This window comes from Sciurus vulgaris, assembly GCF_902686455.1.
Source record: "Sciurus vulgaris genome assembly, chromosome: 7".
Lineage (NCBI taxonomy): Eukaryota > Metazoa > Chordata > Mammalia > Rodentia > Sciuridae > Sciurus > Sciurus vulgaris.
The window spans coordinates 29,899,519-29,919,219 of NC_136467.1; positions in this window are offsets into that span (position 1 = coordinate 29,899,519).

Sequence of the window (19,701 nt, forward strand, 5' to 3'; positions counted from 1 at the left end):
TTAATAGGACCAGAGTATCCACATTCAAGATGGCTTCAGCACATGGTTGCCAGGCTGGCACGGGAGGCCTCAGTTTCTCTCCATGTGTGCCCTCCCCAAGCTACTTGACCTGGTAGTTTGTTTCTTCCAGAATAAGTGATCCATGAGAGAGAAAGCCAGGTGAAATTATTTTCAGACTTGGTTTTGGAAGTCATGTAACATCTTTTCTACCATATTTTATTTATTGAAAGCAAGTCACTAAGTCAAGTCCATATTGAAAGGGAGAAGGAATTAGATCTCACCTAAGAAAGGGAGGAGGATAAATGTAAAAGAATTTAATATATTTTAAAGGCACATATGTAGATTATGGCCAATTGTACATGTAGTAACCATGCATCATGCTGTAGATAGGTCTGGCTATGGATTAATATTTCTAATTATTTGTCCTTGAAAAAAAACTTCTTCAATATTTCTTTTCATATTCATATGGAAATGAATTTTTTTTTCCAAATTTTCTGAATAGGATACATGATTTAAGTGACCAAAACCCCAAGTAATACCTGCTTAGGACAAGTGTACTCTATTGACTTATGCAACCCAAGATGCTTGGGACTTTCCTCCATGTTCAGTCTCTACTCTTCCTGGATGTCAATTTCAGTCTTTCTCACTTTTGTAGTTTCCCATACAGGCCTGGAATTAGGACTACTGACACTTTCCAAAATTTATATGCTATAGTTTCTGACATGGGACAGGGTCTTCTTCATACTTCATTTGGTTCCAAGTTCAAAGCACTGAAGAAATCCCAGTTGTCCACACTGGGGTCAAAGGAAGATCAGGGTCTTTGACATGGTAGCTCTGGGTTGCTACACTGTGGTGTTGAGGAGAAAAGTGATCCCGGAAGGGAGCAGAGAGTGAGGGAAAGACAAACACAGAGTCCTTTAAGGGGCTTCTATAAAATGTACTGATATTTGATTAAGTGTGAATATTGAACACACAGAAAGCATTTTATTTTCACACACATTTCTGTATATTCATTTAAGGTTAAAATAGTAACAGAAACAATATTTGTGAAAATGACATATTCTTTTGATGACTCATTTGTGTGGATACCCATAGTCATATTTGGCATTAATGCTAATATATTTTAATTATAAAAATGTGGTCAGTGGATAAGTTAGTTTTCATTTGAAACCGCTGAGAAAGCATTTAAAAATTTTTCCTAATGTTTTGTCAATTATAAAACAGAGTTTCCCCTTGGGTCTGAAAGACCCAGTGTAAGAGACAAGATACTTTGGCAATATTTTCATCTTTGATCAGGTAGTAGACATTTTTCCCAGAAAGAACGAACAAACTGGTAACACCCAATTTCCAAGAAGTGGAAACCATTGAACTTTTACCAAACAACAATTTTGCTACTAGTCATGTGTGTGTGTGTGTGTGTGTGTGTGTGTGTGTGTGTGTGTGGTGGGCAGAGAGAGAGAGAGAGAAAGAGAGAGAGGGAGAAAGAGAGAGAAAGAGAGAGAGAGAGAGAGAGAGGAGAGAGAGAGAGAGAGAGAGAGAGAGAGATATTTAAAGAATACTCCAGGGAGTTGTACACACACATATATACCTACTTTATTTTGAACTTCACAGAGTGAAATATGGCCAGTTGGCGAAAATAGAAGTCTACATACAAGTGCTAGTTGTAAAGACACACTCAAATACACTTTCCTCATAAATATACTTCATAAAATGCACACACACCATGCACTTTATGAAACTATACTACTTCAGACACTTGGCTTTTGGCAGGCATCTTCTTCAATTCTTGTTATGGTCTGGTTCATAACTACTACCTCTCTGAGGTCACTACTGTCACTCTGAAAGAGGTAGAGCTGTTTTTTACAACCTGCACTCATCATAGAAAACAATGTTTCTCACTTAGCTCTCCAATGAGCTTGGCAACCTCCCTCCTGCGGGCCTCTCTGGTTTCTCCAGTAATCCTATTCTCATGTGAACGCTCCTCTGGGTTTCTTCCATTTGGAACTGACATTTCAGCATCTATTTCTGATCTATGCTGCTGGTTAAATCAAGAGTTCCCTTAAATGTGTGTCTTCCTAGCTGACGTGGCCACTCCCACTGCCTACACACCCTGCTGCTTACTTCCAGTCTTCCTTCTGAGAGTCACTGGTGTGGACAAGGCAGAGCATCATTCAGCATGTCCCATTTCACTCCACCATCTGGCTCCTGCTAGCTAATTCCCATGACACATGATAGCTACTGACTGTTCTTCCCTACTTCCTCCTCACAAATTCTCATTCTTGCCTTTCCACCCCAACTGGAATTGTAAATAGTGAAGCCATTCTTTGATTTTTTTAAGCCTGGAAATAACAGACTAGAGGGGGTGAAGCATTAACACAAAGCAGAAGTACCCTGAACCATTATCCTTAGAAAGACCACTTTAGCCATTGGACTATACTACGTCAGTGTTTTAGTCCTTGTGGTGGCAGGAGCAAGCTCACTTTAAGACTGAAGCAGGAGTGACTGGCCTGACTCTCCAATTTCCTTTGTCTTGTCTTAGTAAAATTGCCTCCAAAAGCCTATACGACCTTACAAGTCCTGTCACTTTTTACCCATTGCTGAGTTGAGTCTTTCCTTCTTGGTGTAAATAGCACAAGGCAAATCTACAAGAATGGGGTCGTAAGGATGATGTCTTGAGGATGCTGACCCCTAAATGCAGCACTTCTATCGAAGCTCTCTTTTGGGTACTTACAGACAAGCTCTTCCCTTCACTGTAAAGCACATCCAGTGGTATGGGGACCTTGTCTTTAGGTTTTTCCACCCACTAGAGCTGGGGGTTGTAATTAATTGTGTCACAAAACTGGCCTTGGAATGTTTGATGGATGAGATTAAGGGAGATTTTGCTGATCATTTCCTGGAGTCATTGGTCAAACTCAAAAAGATATTGGGTACTTTGAATAGTATATGGTTGCTGACTGCCAGATTCTGAGCTTTCTTTTCCCAGGTCTGGCTCAGGAAGGAGCCATATGTCTTGATCAGTGATTAAATATAAATGAAAGCTCTCATTCATTCATTCATGCACACACGCACAAACACACTCAGTGAATGCCAAGCACTCGGCACTTTGCTTATGGAGGAGTTTCAGGAGGACTTGACCATTGCACTCAAACCAGACCCCCTCCCAGGTAGAAGGAGCTGTCCTACACTCTGAATTACTCTACCCATTCTTTCAGATCAAGGTGCTCTGCTCTGGTTCTTCTGTTCAGCACTAGACTTTTAGGGTCTACTATCTTCTCATTGGTAGCTCACCTTGATACCAACAGAAAAAAGTCACTAAAAATTTTTTTAGAAAAAACTGAGAAATTACATGGCAAAGAGAGGTCCCCTTCCAAAAATATTTTTTCTCTGGTCAGATAGCAAACAGGCTTACTGCTCAGTTCGGTGAGAAATTTGTTCTTTCTGCCCCACCTACCCAACAAGCCTGACATACAGGTGCATATCTTTGGAAAAGCTAGAAACTTCATTAACTTGAGATAAACAATATAGAAATAGAAGTCTGTGTCCTTCTAAAAGCTAGGCCTGGATGATGAACGCCTTCTTGTGGTCTTATCAAATAGAAGACCTTTGAAAATGTAAGTCTTTTTCAACAACTTGCCTCAGTAGGGTCATTCAAAGTCAATCTCATCCGTTTAACCTTCAGGTTTCAACATGCTCTGCTAATAGGCAAAAACTCTAAATCCACCCAATGCTCATCAGGGAGATAGTTTAAAAGAAAACATGTTCACAGTTATTATCAACAAATCCATTTATGGAACTGTCCAAGACATTTAGATAAAATGAATCAAAGAAAAAATGTGTTTTCATGATTTCAAGGAGGTTAGAACGCTGGACTGAAAACACTCACAAGGACAGACTTTCTCTTAAGGGGCCCTCAGGGTTGTGTTCAGAGGTGGAATAAGGTCAGAGGATGCTCCTGAAGCTGTGAGGACTAGGAATATCCAGAGTGTTGAGCCTGAGCCAGACTCTCCTGAGAGTTCAGAAGATGGGCCCTAAAACTGAAATTAACTGCTAAATTCATGGAGCAGAATGAATGCTGAAAATGAGAGTCATCCCTGGGGGGGCAGGATCCAGATGGACTAGGGAATGAGTGGCCACTTAACTTTAGCAGAGTAAAGTAAGAGGGTTCTAAGTGTCATAAATGTGTTATCCAGAGCTTGTTTTTGCAGGTGTGGTGTGCATGACTTTATCATCGGTCCATGTGTGTTCCAGGTCCTGGTACTGAAGCTCCAAAATGAAACAGTTCAGACTTAGAGGCTGACAAATGGGATTACAGTAGTGAGTGATGAATGCCTTCAGTGGTAGGGTAAGAACAGAGGGCTGCAGGAACCTCTGGAAACTACCAAAACCAGATTTGGGGGTGGGGGTCAAGCAAGGTTTCTCAAAGAGAAATCACCTGTGCTGGTGGAGTGGTGCTAGATAAAGTCATAGGACGGGCGGGGCACAAGTTGCGCAGAATCCAAGGAAGGATTTAATAATAAGAAACATTTTGATTTTTTTCTACTAACGTCAGTCTTTCCAAATACTCAACTTAAAATATGTACCATCTTTCACGATCTGACCTACACACTTTAGTAGGATAGAGCTTCTGAATTAAAATTATGCCAGATTAGAGAACATCCATTTGATTGTAAGTTTGTCAATTATTCTGAATTGTTACCTAATAACAATGTCATACACTTTAATGTGAAGTAAATTCCAAAGTTGCAGTTTGGAGTTTACTAGCATGTTGGTAAATCAGTAATAGGGTTTGGGTGATAGCTGTGATCTACTCTGTTACCCAAGATGGTGTTTCAGTGTGGTTTTGAAGAATTCAAATAATGACAATTAAAATTTATATCATGGATCATATGTGCAAGATACTGCCTAAGGTCTCCTGCGTATAAATAACAATGCTGAGAGTGATAATAATAACAGAATGTATGTAAGTATTTACTATGTTCCAGGAGCATTGTTGTGGGAAAAAGAGTGAGTGTCAGGAAGCCTCCTGGGAAAGAGGCATAGTGCAGAACCTAGCGCACTTGCAAATGTGGCACTTCTGCAAACAACTGTAAAAAGGAGAGGTATAATGATTGTGGCAGGTTTTTGGTTTGTTTTGTTATTTCAGGTATATTCCATTGAATCTTACGACACAATTGCACCAACTGTGATGCTAAAGATGGACCTACCTGTGATGTGATACCTAGACCTTCTCTAAAACAGATTATAAATGACTAAGAAAAGTTTCCAGGATTTACAGCTACTGAATAGGTCTGAATCTTCCTGTTAGAAGATTCTTGAAATTGGTGATGTCTAAGGTTGACTGTAGGTTTCCTGGGCAAGATCAAACAATATTGTTTTGCACTAGCTCACAAATCCTCTTGGAGATGGAGGAGGTAATACACAAAAAGGAGGAAAGTGAGCGGGGGGGAAAATCCTAATTGGAAGAATAATTGTGTAATTTGTTGTAGATAAACCAGTGGGTCTTTTTTCCTCAGGGGTTTTCTGACTTTACATTCATAAGAACTACCTGGAAAGGGCAGGGGCATTTTTTCTGAAGTTCTGACTTTCAGAGAATATGATATCTCTCAGTAGTGCTGAGGAATGGACACCAGTAACTCTCTGCAATGAACTCAAAGTGATTCGGATTCAAAAGTCTTAGAAAATGTCACTGAGAAAACACTTTGAAAGTTTCAGAAAAAAACAAACAAACAAAAAAAAAAAAACAGGAGAAAATCGTTAACATGAAACCTAAGAGGAAAAAGGGTGTCAAGAGAAACATAGGATCCAGTTCCTAGGGATATATAGAACTGGAATTATATTACAAAATCACAGAATAGTGATGTATTATAATTAACAATTAGGATTCCTTGATTAGTTCATTGTTCATTCCCTGCCTATTTACCTTAAGGTGGCTACAAAAGAAAGCAAAGCAAATATATATCTTTTGCATTTATGCATAAATATATCTATATATGTATGCATATTAATTTCCTTTTATATACTTGGTAGGAAGAAAACATTATCTGTTTTGATAGAAAGTATCTGGCGCAAGGAGGGAAGAAATGATGAAAAATATAGCACCCACTGCCCAGGGTGAATGCCATGTGCCATACTGGACATCCAGCCAGCTTTAATTGCTTACTTATAAGTCTATTTTCCTGAGCGATTTCTTAGCTGCCAGGATCAGGGGATTCATTCAGGTGTGGGATTCTGACTGGATCAAGCCTGGTAGGGTAAGAAACATACAAGGAAATGAATCATTACTGATAAAACTTCATGTTTGACAAGGAATGTAATAAATGTTTAACTTTGAGGAAGATTAAGGAGAGAATGTCTGTTTTAAAGGAATTCTTATCATTGGAAATATTAAATCCAGTAATTACTTTTAGTACTATATAAAATAAAATAAAATATTGTCAGTTTTAAAAACTAAGTACTGACAAAAATAATGGATATGATTATCTAATTATTACACACTTAAAAATCTATAACCTTTCAAGAACTAAATCAAATGCATAAAGGAATTTACTGCCCTGCATAAAATGTATTTAAATAACCAATTAATTTGAACAAAAAGTAAAATTTAAGTACTAAATAATTTTAAATATGCAAAATATAGGGTTAGGGAGGGGTGCAAGTATGGAGGAAGGAAGCACTGTATAGAGGGAAAAGAGGGGTGGGAGGGGTGGGGGAAGGGAAAAAAATACAGAATGAATCAAACAACATTACTCTATGTAAATTTATGATTACACAAATGGTATGCCTTTACGCCATGTACAAAACAGAGAAGAAACAACATGTATCCCATTTGTTTACAATAAAAAAAAAAGAATTTCTTTAAAAAAATTTGTATCCTCAATACCATTCCATCACATCTTATGAAGAATATTTTTTCAGTAGTGTGTTCTTGGATTATTTCACCAAAATGCACTGTGTACTTAAATAAATTCCTTAAGAAGTGCAACCAACCATACTTGATTAAAATGAAGAACAAACTATGAAATATCTTAGAGTGAAAAAAAAAAATAGGACATCAGTAAACTGTTGCCTTTTTAAGCATCATTTCCCCCTGTAATTCAAAATTCCTTTTCTGCTTTCTGCCTCACAGTCCCAAGGGCCACAGAGCTGCCAGCGAGAGCCATAATCATGGGCAACACAGGCCAGACACGGGGTCAGGGCGAGCTGGAGGCCAGCACTGCTGATGGAGGGGCCAGGCCTCCCTGCCTGGAGGAACGGCTCCCTGACACAGTGAAGATGAGCAGAGATTTGACTTGAAAGCCAATTATTTGTGAAAGAGAAGCAGATTCCAAGAAAAAAGCTCCAAGAGATATGGAAATAGTAACCATTGCTGCCATTGCTTTTTGTTTAAATATTACATGTGAAATTCAAAACAGTGATACAAACAATGTCTCCCAGACCTAAAAACCAAAAGACACACCACCACCAGACTATGGCACATGGAAAAGTCCAAGATGAACTGTATCCTAAGTCAACCTGCTCTTTTAAAAGATTGTTGTGTTAAATAAAGCAAAATTCAAGTACCTGGACCGATAGTGCCAGACACTCATAGTTTGATAGAGCAGAGTCAAGTTGTGTGGGAGTTATATACACCAAAACTTGCCCGCCACTGAATTGAAATAACCAAGCGGAAGGGTTGGGCATGGTTTTGGGGTACAAAGATAGGTCTCAGGGTCCACTTACCCCTGACCTATTTGCAAAACCTACTATTAGTGGCAAGTGACAGGGGCAGGGGGTGAGTTGGAGAAATGTGAAGACTTTCCCCTTAACAGCATATTGGCAACTAATGTCATATAATTTCCTTTTACTGACCACAGAATTGCTAGTCATTATAACTTTCAGGCACTGTGCATTGTTGTTGTCATCTATTACCATACACAATAGAGTTTACCGCAAATAAGGCCATGGAAATTTAAACAGAGAACTCTAGGAAAATACTAGGATTGTGGAACAATAGTTCAACAGGAAGGAGATGTGTGATCTTCTATGGGAATTTACAATAAGTGCAGGGTCATAATTGAGAAGGGTGTTTGGAATGTGCCCTTGTGTAGAAATATTCAAAATAAAGAATGACAAATTAAAATACCCTCCATTAACACTTGTAATCATTTCATGTAAAAGTACTTACACCAGTCCTTTGTTTGATCCTTACCATCCTGAGTACAAGGGAGGATTATGTGAAGGTTTTATTTCATATTGCCCATCTTTCTTTCCTCCCTATACTCCTAAAATGTCTGAACCCTACTCCCTCAACACACACAGATTCTCCTTCTAAAAAGGGCTCTGAAATTTGAACCACACTAACACACTGACAATGATCTTGATATTCCACCTGTTTCACAACAGTGGCAATTTCAGTTTCAGAAGGCTTACATCCAAAGATTGGCTTCCTGCAAATTCTCCAGAATTTCCACAATCCCAGTTGGTTTCTTCTTGCTGCCTCAAGTAAGAACAAAAGTTCTCATTTTTCCTTGTTAAAATGCCAGTATGCTTGGGAAGGAACATTTATTATGCTTCATTAGCCAACAACACCCAAGTCGAATTCTAAGATCTTTTCCGCTCTGAAATTAATCAAACATGAGTTTGTAAGAAACAAGACAGTGAGATGCTCTCCAAGGGGAAGGGAAGGAAGCTCATTTACTGAGGTGGTTGTATGCCAAGCACGTGCCACACGTATGGAGTAAAAGTCTACATACATTATTTTATTTATTCTCACTTAAGTGACATTATGCAGGGACTTTTTTTCCTTTTGTAAATGAGAACATTGAGATTCAGAGAGGTAAATTCAATCGTTGAAGCTCACAAGTAATAGAGATTCACATCGGAAGATACGGGAATACAAGTGCCTTGCCGTTTTGAGAACTAAAGGCCGCAGACCCTGGAGCTCCACATGGTCCAGCAGACTTGTCCCTGCCACCAGCTCTCAAGACTGCAGCAGAGCACATCTCTGGTTTCCTGCTCCCAGCCCAGTTTTCTCTTTCTAGACCACACAGAAGGCTCTGATGTAACAGTCGGGATCAGGGTTTTGGCTCTTTTGCCGACCAGCCCACACTAATCATCACGAGTCAAGCCGGTCCTTTCATTCTGGTCTGAGGTGACCAGAGGCAACCTGCACCTGCGTTTTGTGGAAATGGTGGAGGAAAGGGAGCATCAGAAATTTGGTTCTTTCTCCAGATACCTTTTAAACAGTGACAATCTTTCAAAGCAATTGTTCTTATACCAGCTTTTGAGACATGGTGTATGAGGCCCTTTGAGAGACATGGCAAAGATGGTGAAGTTCCTTCTCAATCATGGAGACATGGGCCTGCAAAGGACTGCAGTTGAGAAGACTGTCAGGAAAAACAGGAGGAGGGAGGGTTAGAGCTCTGCCATTTAGAAAAGGTGATACATATCAGTTAAAAAATTAAAGCCTAGAAAACATCCACTTTTTATTTGTTGATATTACAAATCCATTCCAAAATACATCTCCATAAATCAATTTAATCAAGTTCCATTTTCATGAAATACAAATGAAGGGTACCAAAGAGATTTCCTTTTTTTTAAAATTTGTCCATGATGTGGATTGAACCCTGGGCCTAGCTCATGCTATGGAAGCACTCTGCCACTGAGCTACGCTCCAGCCCTGGAATTTATTTTATAATTAGAGCAAAGTAATAATATAAAGCTATTTCTTTAAACAAGCAACTTTTAATCACTGTTTACTGAGTAGTTGACTAAACCTTCACATTGACTTGCAATGACAGTTTTTATTATATCAGATCACTATTAATATTAATATGTTTCTGGGCTCTATTTTTTCATTGCCCTTTCTCAATCTTATGTATTAACACAAAAGGTAATACAGTTTTAAATATGAGAAGTCAAGTTGACATTTACTACTTTAACTTCCAAATATATATACTTAAAGACCACACAGGGTGAGAGATATGGGTTTAGTTTCATTCTGTTGCATATGGATTTCCAATTCTCCCAGCACCATTTGTTGAAGAGGCTATCTTTTCTCCATTGCATATTTTTGGCGCCTTTGTCTAGTATTAGAAAGTTGTATTTATTTGGGTTTGTGTCCGTGTCCTCTATTCTGTACCATTGATCTACCTGTCTATTTTGGTACCAGTACCATGCCGTCTTTGTAATAGTAATTGCTTTGTAATAAAGTTGAAGTTCGGGTATTGCGATACCCCCTGCTTCATTTTTCCTGCGAAGGATTGCTTTAGCTATTCTGGGTTTCTTATTCTTCCAGATGAATTTCATGATTGCTTGCTCTATTTCTGTAAGGTATGTCATTGGGATTTTAATTGGGATTGCATTGAATCTGTATAGCACTTTTGGTAGTATGGCCATTTTGACAATATTAATTCGGCCTATCCAAGAACATGGGAGATCTTTCCATCTTCTAAGGTTTTCTTCGATTTCTTTCTTTAGTGTTTTGTAGTTCTCATTGTAGAGGTCTTTTACCTCTTTTGTGAGATTGATTCCCAAGTATTTTATTTTTTTCGATGCTATGGTGAATGGGGTAGTTTTCATAATTTCTCTTTCTGAGGATTCCTCACTTATGTATAAAAATGCATTGGATTTATGAGCATTGATCTTGTAACCTGCCACTTTACTGAATTCACTTATGAGTTCTAACAGTTTTCTGGTGGAATTTCCTGGTTCCTCTAAGTATATAATCATATCATCCGCAAATAGGGATAGTTTGAGTTCTTCTTTTCCTATTCGTATTCCTTTAATTTCCTTGGTCTGTCTAATTGCTCTGGCTAGAGTCTCAAGAACAATATTGAATAGAAGTGGTGAAAGAGGGCATCCCTGCCTTTTTTCAGTTTTTAGGGGGAATGCTTTCAGTTTTTCACCATTTAGAATGATATTGGCCATGGGCTTAGCATAGATGGCCTTTACAATATTAAGGAATGTTCCCACTACTCCTATTTTTTCTAGTGTTTTGAGCATGAAAGGGTGTTGTATTTTATCAAACCCATATCTCTCACCCTGCACAAAACTCAACTCAAAATGGATTAAGGACCTTGGAATCAGACCAGAGACTCTGCAGATTATAGAAGAAAAAGTAGGTCCCGATCTTCAACATGTCGGCCTAGGACCAGACTTCCTCAACAGGACTCCCATAGCACAAGAAATAAAAGCAAGAATCAATAACTGGGATAGATTCAAACTAAAAAGCTTTCTCTCAGCAAAGGAAACTACCAGTAATGTGAAGAAAGAGCCTACAGAGTGGGAGAATATCTTTGCCAATCATACTTCAGATAGAGCACTAATCTCCAGAATCTATAAAGAACTCAAAAAACTCTACACCAACAATACAAATAATCCAATCGACAAATGGGCTAAGGAAATGAACAGACACTTCACAGAAGAAGATGTACAAGCAATCAATAAACATATGAAAAAATGTTCAACATCTCTAGTAATAAGAGAAATGCAAATCAAAACCACCCTAAGATTCCATCTCACCCCAATTAGAATGGCGATTATCAAAAATACAAGCAACAGGTGTTGGCAAGGATGTGGGGAGAAAGGTACACTCATACATTGCTGGTGGGGCTGCAAATTAGTGCAGCCACTCTGGAAAGCAGTGTGGAGATTCCTTAGAAAACTTGGAATGGACCCTCCATTTGACCCAGCTATCCCACTCCTCGGCCTATACCCAAAGGACTTAAAATCAGCACACTACAGAGATACAGCCACATCAATGTTCACAGTGGCTCAATTCACCATAGCCAGACTGTGGAACCAACCTAGATGCCCTTCAATTGATGAGTGGAGAAAGAAACTGTGGTGTATATACACAATGGAATATTACTCAGCCATAAAGAATGACAAAATTATGGCATTTGCAGGCAAATGGATGAAATTGGAGAATATCATGCTAAGTGAGATAAGCCAATCTCAGAAAGCCAAGGGACGAATGATATCGCTAATAAGTGGAGGATGACACATAAAGGGGGGGAGGGAAGGGTTAATGTTAGGATTAGAGTTAGGGTTAGGGAGGGGGGCAAGTATGGAGGAAGAAAGTACTGTATAGAAGGTAAAGAGGGGTGGAGGGGTGGGGGGAAGGGAAAAAATAACAGAATGAATCAAACAACATTACTGTATGTGGATTTATGATTACACAAATGGTATACCTTTGCGCCATGTACAAACAGAGAAACAACATGTATCCCATTTGTTTACAATAAAATAAAATTTAAAAAAAGACCACACACACACACACACACACACACACATTCTTATAAGGATTGGTAGTATTTTTCTTTACCAAAATAAAATTTTACTTTATGTATTACTTGATTTTTTTCATGCAACAATATCTACGAATACCACAATCAAAGTAATATTAACAATTCATAATAACTAACATTTGTAGAGGGTTTGTATTTGCTAGACACTATGGAAAGTATTTTATATGTATGGCTAATTTGGCTGGGTAAAGATGCCCGGAAATGTAGTCAAACATTATTCTGGGTGTTTCTATGAGGATATCTTTGGGAGAAAGTGACATTTAAATCAATAGACTTTGAATAAAACAGATTACCATCTGTAATGTGGGTGGGCTTATCCAGTGAGTTGAAGGTCTGAAAGTCTGAACTTCCTGGAGTGAGGGAGTTCAGCCAGCAAGTGGCCTTTGAACTTGAACTGCATCATCAGCTCTTCCCTTGATCTTTAGCCTGCTGATCCAAACTGCAGATTTTGGATTTGCCAATCTCCAAAATCACTTGGACCAATTTCTTAAAATAATTCTATTTCTATCTGCCTATGCATCCATTTATCTATACTATTGGTTTTGTTTCTTGGAGGACCCATCTATGATATATGTATTAAGTCGTTTGTTCATCCAAATACCTGCAAAGTGAATAAATTCTTATCTTTATTTTACAGATGAGGATACTGAGGCCTAGAAGCTTTAATATCTTGTACAAGGTCATGTAACCAGTATACCATACGTGGCAGAAATGGGATTGAAACTCATTGCAAATTCGAACTCAATCACAACCTTTAACAATGCAAATATTCTTTCTCAGATCAATGAAAATAACTTTTAAAAATCCTATAATAATATTTCCTGATTTTATTTGAAATTTTTTTATCAGTATAAAAATATTTTAGAAGAAAAACAATTCCAGAGCAAACATTCTTAAAGAAATTTTCAAGTAGCAAATATTGAGAAGTTATTTGCCTTTTTCACTCTAAGTATACTGTGGAGTTAATCCAATAGCTGTATGACATATGATAATATTATTCTGAAGTTGAGAGGTAAGGGACTTATTTGGTTAACTTTAAATGAGTTAGTAGACATTTAAAAATTTCCCAAGTTTAACTTTTAATACAGTAAACATATATGCTTATGTAATTCACGTAAACAAAAGCCCTTTGGAGTCCTAAATACATGAATTTAATAGAGTCCCGATACCAATAAATTTGAGAACTATTGCTTTAGAGGCATTACAAACTTTAAGATATTTCCTGTGAAATTAATCCAGTTATCAGTAAATTTACCAGATGCATTTTTATATTTAATTTTATCCCATACCTGTTGGACATTTGTTATCATCTTACAAAGGTGAATAAAATTCTAGCAGAATACATTCCCACCTTTCTCAAGTGTCATGTAATGGGTATTTGTGAGAGAGCCACTGAAAATATACGTGAAGGAGAAATACCTGCCTGCTGGTGTTTGGGCACACAGTGACTCTGAACTTCCAGGTCCAGCTTCCTGTGGGCTGCCTGGGGACGTTCCACACCCCCTGGGCATTCTCCCAAGGGTGAGGCAACAGCCCTAGGCAACCTCACACCACTTTCTTGAGCATTTGAGAGGAACATCAGCAGAGTTGCAGGTAGGGGTCCTGAGTGTGTGTAGATGGGTAACCTCGCTTGGAGATGCATCCTGGCTTGGCTCCAGGGCAGATGTGGCAGGGAGTGCAAAAAGTTCATCTTCTCTTCCATGTCTAGCAAATATGCACCCAGATCCACCAGGAGGCATGCCACATATATCTCTGCCTCAGTGTTATTAGAGAGTCAATAAGATGAAAACAGAAATTCAGGACAGATCCGCTCTCACCACTGTTTCTGGAGAGTCTTGTTCTATCATATCACAATCGACAATATCATAATTCCTTAGGTTTATAGAATGCTATGGTTGGTTTACATAGTGCCATCAACCTCAGTTTCCCTCAAGGATACTGAGTAGTGGACCAGGTATTGTTATCTTTATTTTATAGATCAGAAAATAGAGAATCCAGAGAGACAAACAGTTTACTCTGGGTCACGGGGAGCCAGAGACTTGCCCAGCTTGGAAGGCAGCCTGTCTGGTCAGTGCCACCCCACCTCCACTGGCTAGGCAGATGGCACCTCAGGAAGCCTTCCTCATTCTACCTGAAATGATCCAACCTCGGGGATGTTTTTTCACACAGTATATTTGGAAGGAAGATAGAGAGATAAAAAGAAGGCAGTGGAGATGGAAATGGAAAAGAAAAAATAATCAGAGAAAAACACTCCTTTTATAAAATTTGCTGTAACTCTCACTTCTTTTCTAATTACACACAGAAAGCCTAAAGTCATTGTCATCAACTTCGAGAGATTTAGAAGGCTATATATACACCCAAATCATAATTGGAAATAGTATGAAAACACCTGTTGACAAAAGGTTTTTTGCTTTTTTTTTTTCGTTAATTGGTGTCAGTAACCAAAATGAATCAAGGTGCTAAGGAGATAAGTGGGGAGAGAAGTCCTTTAGTGAGTATTCACTGAATGCTCTCTAAAGCATCCATCCCCAAGCATGCAACAGCAATCACCCAGGCCCAAACCTCATGCTGAATGCAGAATGACCTTGTGTAGGACGTGCTGGAGTTTCTTTAGCCATTAATTATTTTTACAGCTGCTGCTCTAAAAAACAGAAGGGACAAAAATTGCACTGTTTCACTGAAAGTGCAAAGAGAACCTGCAAAAAGAAATCCATAGGCTCTGTCTTGGAAATGAATCAAATAAACTTCTCCTTTTATATTTTTGATTATTTGAAGGTCAATTATAAAAGAAGGTAACTAATAAAAGCATTAGCATCAAAAAATTTCACAACCATTAAAAGGTAATAAGTAAAGCACCATGGCCCAGCAGCGAGGGCAAAGTTAGCAATTAGCCTGCCACGCCTGCAAGAGGTAGGAATCTGGAATGCTCTTTTGGCCCAGGTACCCGATCATGTTTCTGTGTTGGTGGAATGAGAGCTCATAACAGAAATGAAAAGGTACTTTTTAAAGAAAATTAGAATGCATTTCCTCTTCATTGTACTTCATGGGTTGGGATTTATGTTCCCCCATCCCAGTCTGGTCCTGAGCTTCTCTGGGAACACCATTGCATCTGTGCACAGTCGTCTCTGGTGGCTATTTCGACTTCGATTCCCTTTGCGAGCTTCTAGTTTCTGCTTCTCCATTTACCAGCACTAGGTTTTCACAGCTGCAGTTTCAAGGCCAGTCTCTCCTCCCTCAGAGGCATACATTTGCATAAAAACTGCAGCTTCCAATCACTCCACTGAGTAAGTGCCACTTAGGATTCTCATCAGTCTGTCGTTGCTATTATCCCAAAGTAGTAGCAACCTTGAATGCCATATTTCGAAAATGTGTTTGAGACTGGAGAGACACTTTAGAAGAAATTAGATGAAATATATGCTCTTCCAACAGTTCTATTTTTGTGGGTCTTTCAAATGAAGAGTTGTTTCATGATATGAAATCCTTCCCCCAGAAGAAAGCATATCAATCACCATGCTGTTGATATGAGCCTTCAAATTACTGACCTCTAAGCACTCTTACTTATTTCAGATTGAATAGCCCTTTAAAAAATTCTTCTTTCCGCTTTATAAATATAAAATAAATTAATTGTTTTATATAATGTTAGATATTTTTATTGAGTGTGCCATAATTCACTGACATTCTGTCCAAAAATTTATGCCTTAAAACATCTATATCTATATCTACATCTATGTATATGCTTATAACTGGCCAAAAAATATATTGGGTAAAATTCAAGTCTTTTGAAATAATACCAAAGCTTCTCTAATAGGACATATATTGTATTCATGTTTTAGTACATTAATGAGTTTAATAGTCTTTGGATTACATTCCAAAAAAGAAAATCACAGCAACACTCCTATTTGACAAACAAATTATAGCAATAAATAAATCATTGATTATATATAAAAAAGAATGTCAAATTTTTCCTCACTTGTTTTTCTAATTAGAATATTTATGAACGCTTTTATAATCCATTATTATACCATTATTAAAAATGGGTAAGAGTATGGATTCTCAAAATAGGCAGGGGAAACATACTGGTATTGCCACTTTTAGCTTTTAGGAGAGAAAATATTTTTCTATATTCTGTTACTGGGGCCTGTGAATTAAACTAAAAAATATATAGATCTTCAGAAGAAAAGCATGCAAATTTTAGTTGATATTAATATTTTTATATATATAGGGTTTCACAATAAAAGATGTGAAAAACCCAAAGTGGTTAGACTTGGGGACTTACATACCATTTTAATAAAAGACAATAAATTATGGAGAAGTAACTAGACAAAGGAAAGAAAGTTTGGAGACCTAAGTGTTGTGCAAGCTGATATATGGAAAAATTAAATGGTAGATGAGAATTATTTCGTAAGGTTTGTTTATACTGATCCACCTAAGTGCTCTATCTCTATTGACAAGGGCAATTCTCCTCGTCCTGATACAGAGGCAAGACAGGAATTCACAAGGGGGAATTTATGCTCTGTTTTTAGGAATATAGGAGAAAAGGGCACAGATTTCTTCCTTGGTCTATTTTTTCTCAATCTTCAACTCAAAATAATCCTTGCACATACTTGGGGATGACACATACTGATTCAGGCTCTATGACTTTCAGCAAGTTCCTATATTCCTTCTAGTCTCAGCCTCTTCCTATAAAGAATGGAAATGATAATGGTAACTATCTCTTAGGTTTATTGAGGGCATTTGTTTGAGTCAGTTTTTTCACTGCTATGACCAGAAAACCCAACCAGAACAATTGTACAGAAGAAGAAGTTTATCTGGGGGCTCATGGTTTCAGAGATCTCTGTCCATAGACAACTGGCTCCATTCCTCGGGGCTCAAGACAAAGCAGAACATCATGGCAGAAGAGCATGGTAGAGGGAAGCAGCTCACAATGATGATCAGAAAGCACAAAGACTCCACTTGCCAGATACAAAATATATACTCCAAAGTCATGCCCCCTGGGTACCCACCTCCTACAGACACACCATATCGGCCTTCAGTTACCACTCAATTAATCCCATTGGGGGATTAATTCACTGATTGGGTTAAGGCTCTCATAACCGAATCATTTCTCCTTTAAACCCTCATGCATTATCTCATGCATGAGCTTTGGGGGAACACCTCACATCCAAATCAAAACAGCATTAAAGATAATCCATATAAGGAACTCACCATTAGGATTGGTAGATAATAAGTGTTATGGTTTAGATAAAAGGCGTCCCCTACAAGCTCATATGTAAGACAATGCAATAAATTTCAGAGGTGAATCAATCAGATTATGAGGGCCTTAACCTAATCAGTGCATTGATTCATTTGAATTAACTGAGTGGTAACTGTAGGCAGGCAGGGTGTGGCAGGAGAAGGTGGGTCACTGGAGGCATGCCTCGAGGTATATATTTTGTCCCTGCGGGTAGAGCTGTCTCTTTCTGCTTCCTGATTCTCATGTCCTGAGCTGCTTTTCTCTGCCACACCCTTCTGCTATATGATGTTCTGCGTCACTCAGGCTCAGAGTAATGAAGTTGGCCCTCTATGATCTGAGACCTCAGAAACCGTGAGCCCCAAATAAATTTTTCCTTCTCTAAAATTGTTCTTGTCGGATGTTTTCATCATAGCAGCAAAATAGCTTACTAAAACCATGAGTCCAATGAAGGATAGTTATCATTCTTATTTTTATCTCTAATATTCATATTTTGGGTGTGAGCCTAGCAACTCTGCCTATTAATATCCATGGATTCAGGAAATGGAAAATGAGAAAAATAATATCACAACCAATTTGCCTATAGTGTAATGGTTAACAGGGATATAAACGTTGATATTAAAGCCAGAGACAGCATGAGAGAGGAGGATACAAAATTTAGGTTCAGATTAAATAATTGGTAACCAAAACTCCTTAGTTGTGTGTGTGTGTGTGTGTGTGTGTGTTTACATGTGCTCATTATCTACTCTTAAAATCAGGGTTATCACTTACACACTCCATTTCAGGCTCCAGGTTGTGCCAGTGTTCCCTGGCTCACATCTATTACTCCCTTTCAATTGCCTAGATTAATGTAGTGACCTCTTAGAAGTCCGTTGGACTAGAACTCCTTCCATTAAACCCTATATTTTGACAGCAGATTGATTTTCCTTAAAAACTGCTCTGTTTAATCACTCTGATTTTCAACCACCTACATGGTAAGATTTGAATTCCTTAGTTTAACTTTCAAGACATTGTACAATCCAACTTTAGCCTACCATTCCAGCTCCATGGCCCCCAGGCAATATCATTGTGATCCACTTTAGTAACCAGGAAGTGCTCTAGTGTGGGAATTTGAGTAAGGACTCCAGGAAGGCTTCCAGGTGAGCTTCAGCTCCACCACCAACAAACTTGAAACTAAAGGTTCAGATATTGCAAATTGTGGAATAAGTACTACTTGTACTTTTCTCAAGGTGGAAATGTGGGCTTTAAGATATGAGACCTGAATTGACCATGGATAAGGGTCCTCCCTAAATTTTCAGGGTGGAAAATGAATCTAATTGTTTTTTTAAATAATCAACTAGATGGAGATTTCAAATGCTCCAACTCTGAAGAAATAGAGGATGGTTGGCAGATAAAAGAGGGATTTTAGGGAATTGACCATAAGAATTTTTCATGAGTCCCTCAGCCAAGACCTGGTAAATTTTTCGGACCTCTAGAACAGCTCCTTGTGACTCCCTTAAAGCCCAAGACCTCATTCTTCCCAACTCACTGAGCTCCAATGCCATTTGCTCATGGACTGACCTAGACAGGGAGGGATGTTTAGACAATCATCTGCCCAGAATCCTCTATATTTCTTGGATGATATTTAGCAATATGTTTTTATATCACCAAAACATCTTTGGAGTGATAAAAGTTAGATTTTTTAGATCCTTTTCTAGATTCTAGAGCCTTCTAGAATCTTCATACTTCATTCTCATTTTACAAAGAAAGAAAGTGGGGCTCATTTGGTTTTAGTGGTGGAGCCAGTACCTTAACCAACATCTGTCTCCCTTCAGAGAACTAAGTTTTACAGCTTTCTTCATATAGATCAGTATCTCTATTACTTCCCCAATCCCCACCCCCAGCCTCTACAGCTTGATCTTTCACACTCAGCAAAATTTGGATTGTAGAATCTGTCTCTGAGCTGAAGGCATACTTCATAAAGTTTCCTATTGCTCTCTCTGTCCTTTTTTTGATAGGATGGATGTAGAGGCAGACTTGGATGTTAAAAATATAGTTCCCATGTCATCCCTTGTAAAGATGTAAGAGAAAATGTAGAAAGCAAAGCAAAGCTACGCTAATAACTCAGTATGTCTGTTAGTTATAACACAATAAAAGAGAGAACCAGTCTTAGAATACAGCCAAAAGCTACATTTGGAAGAT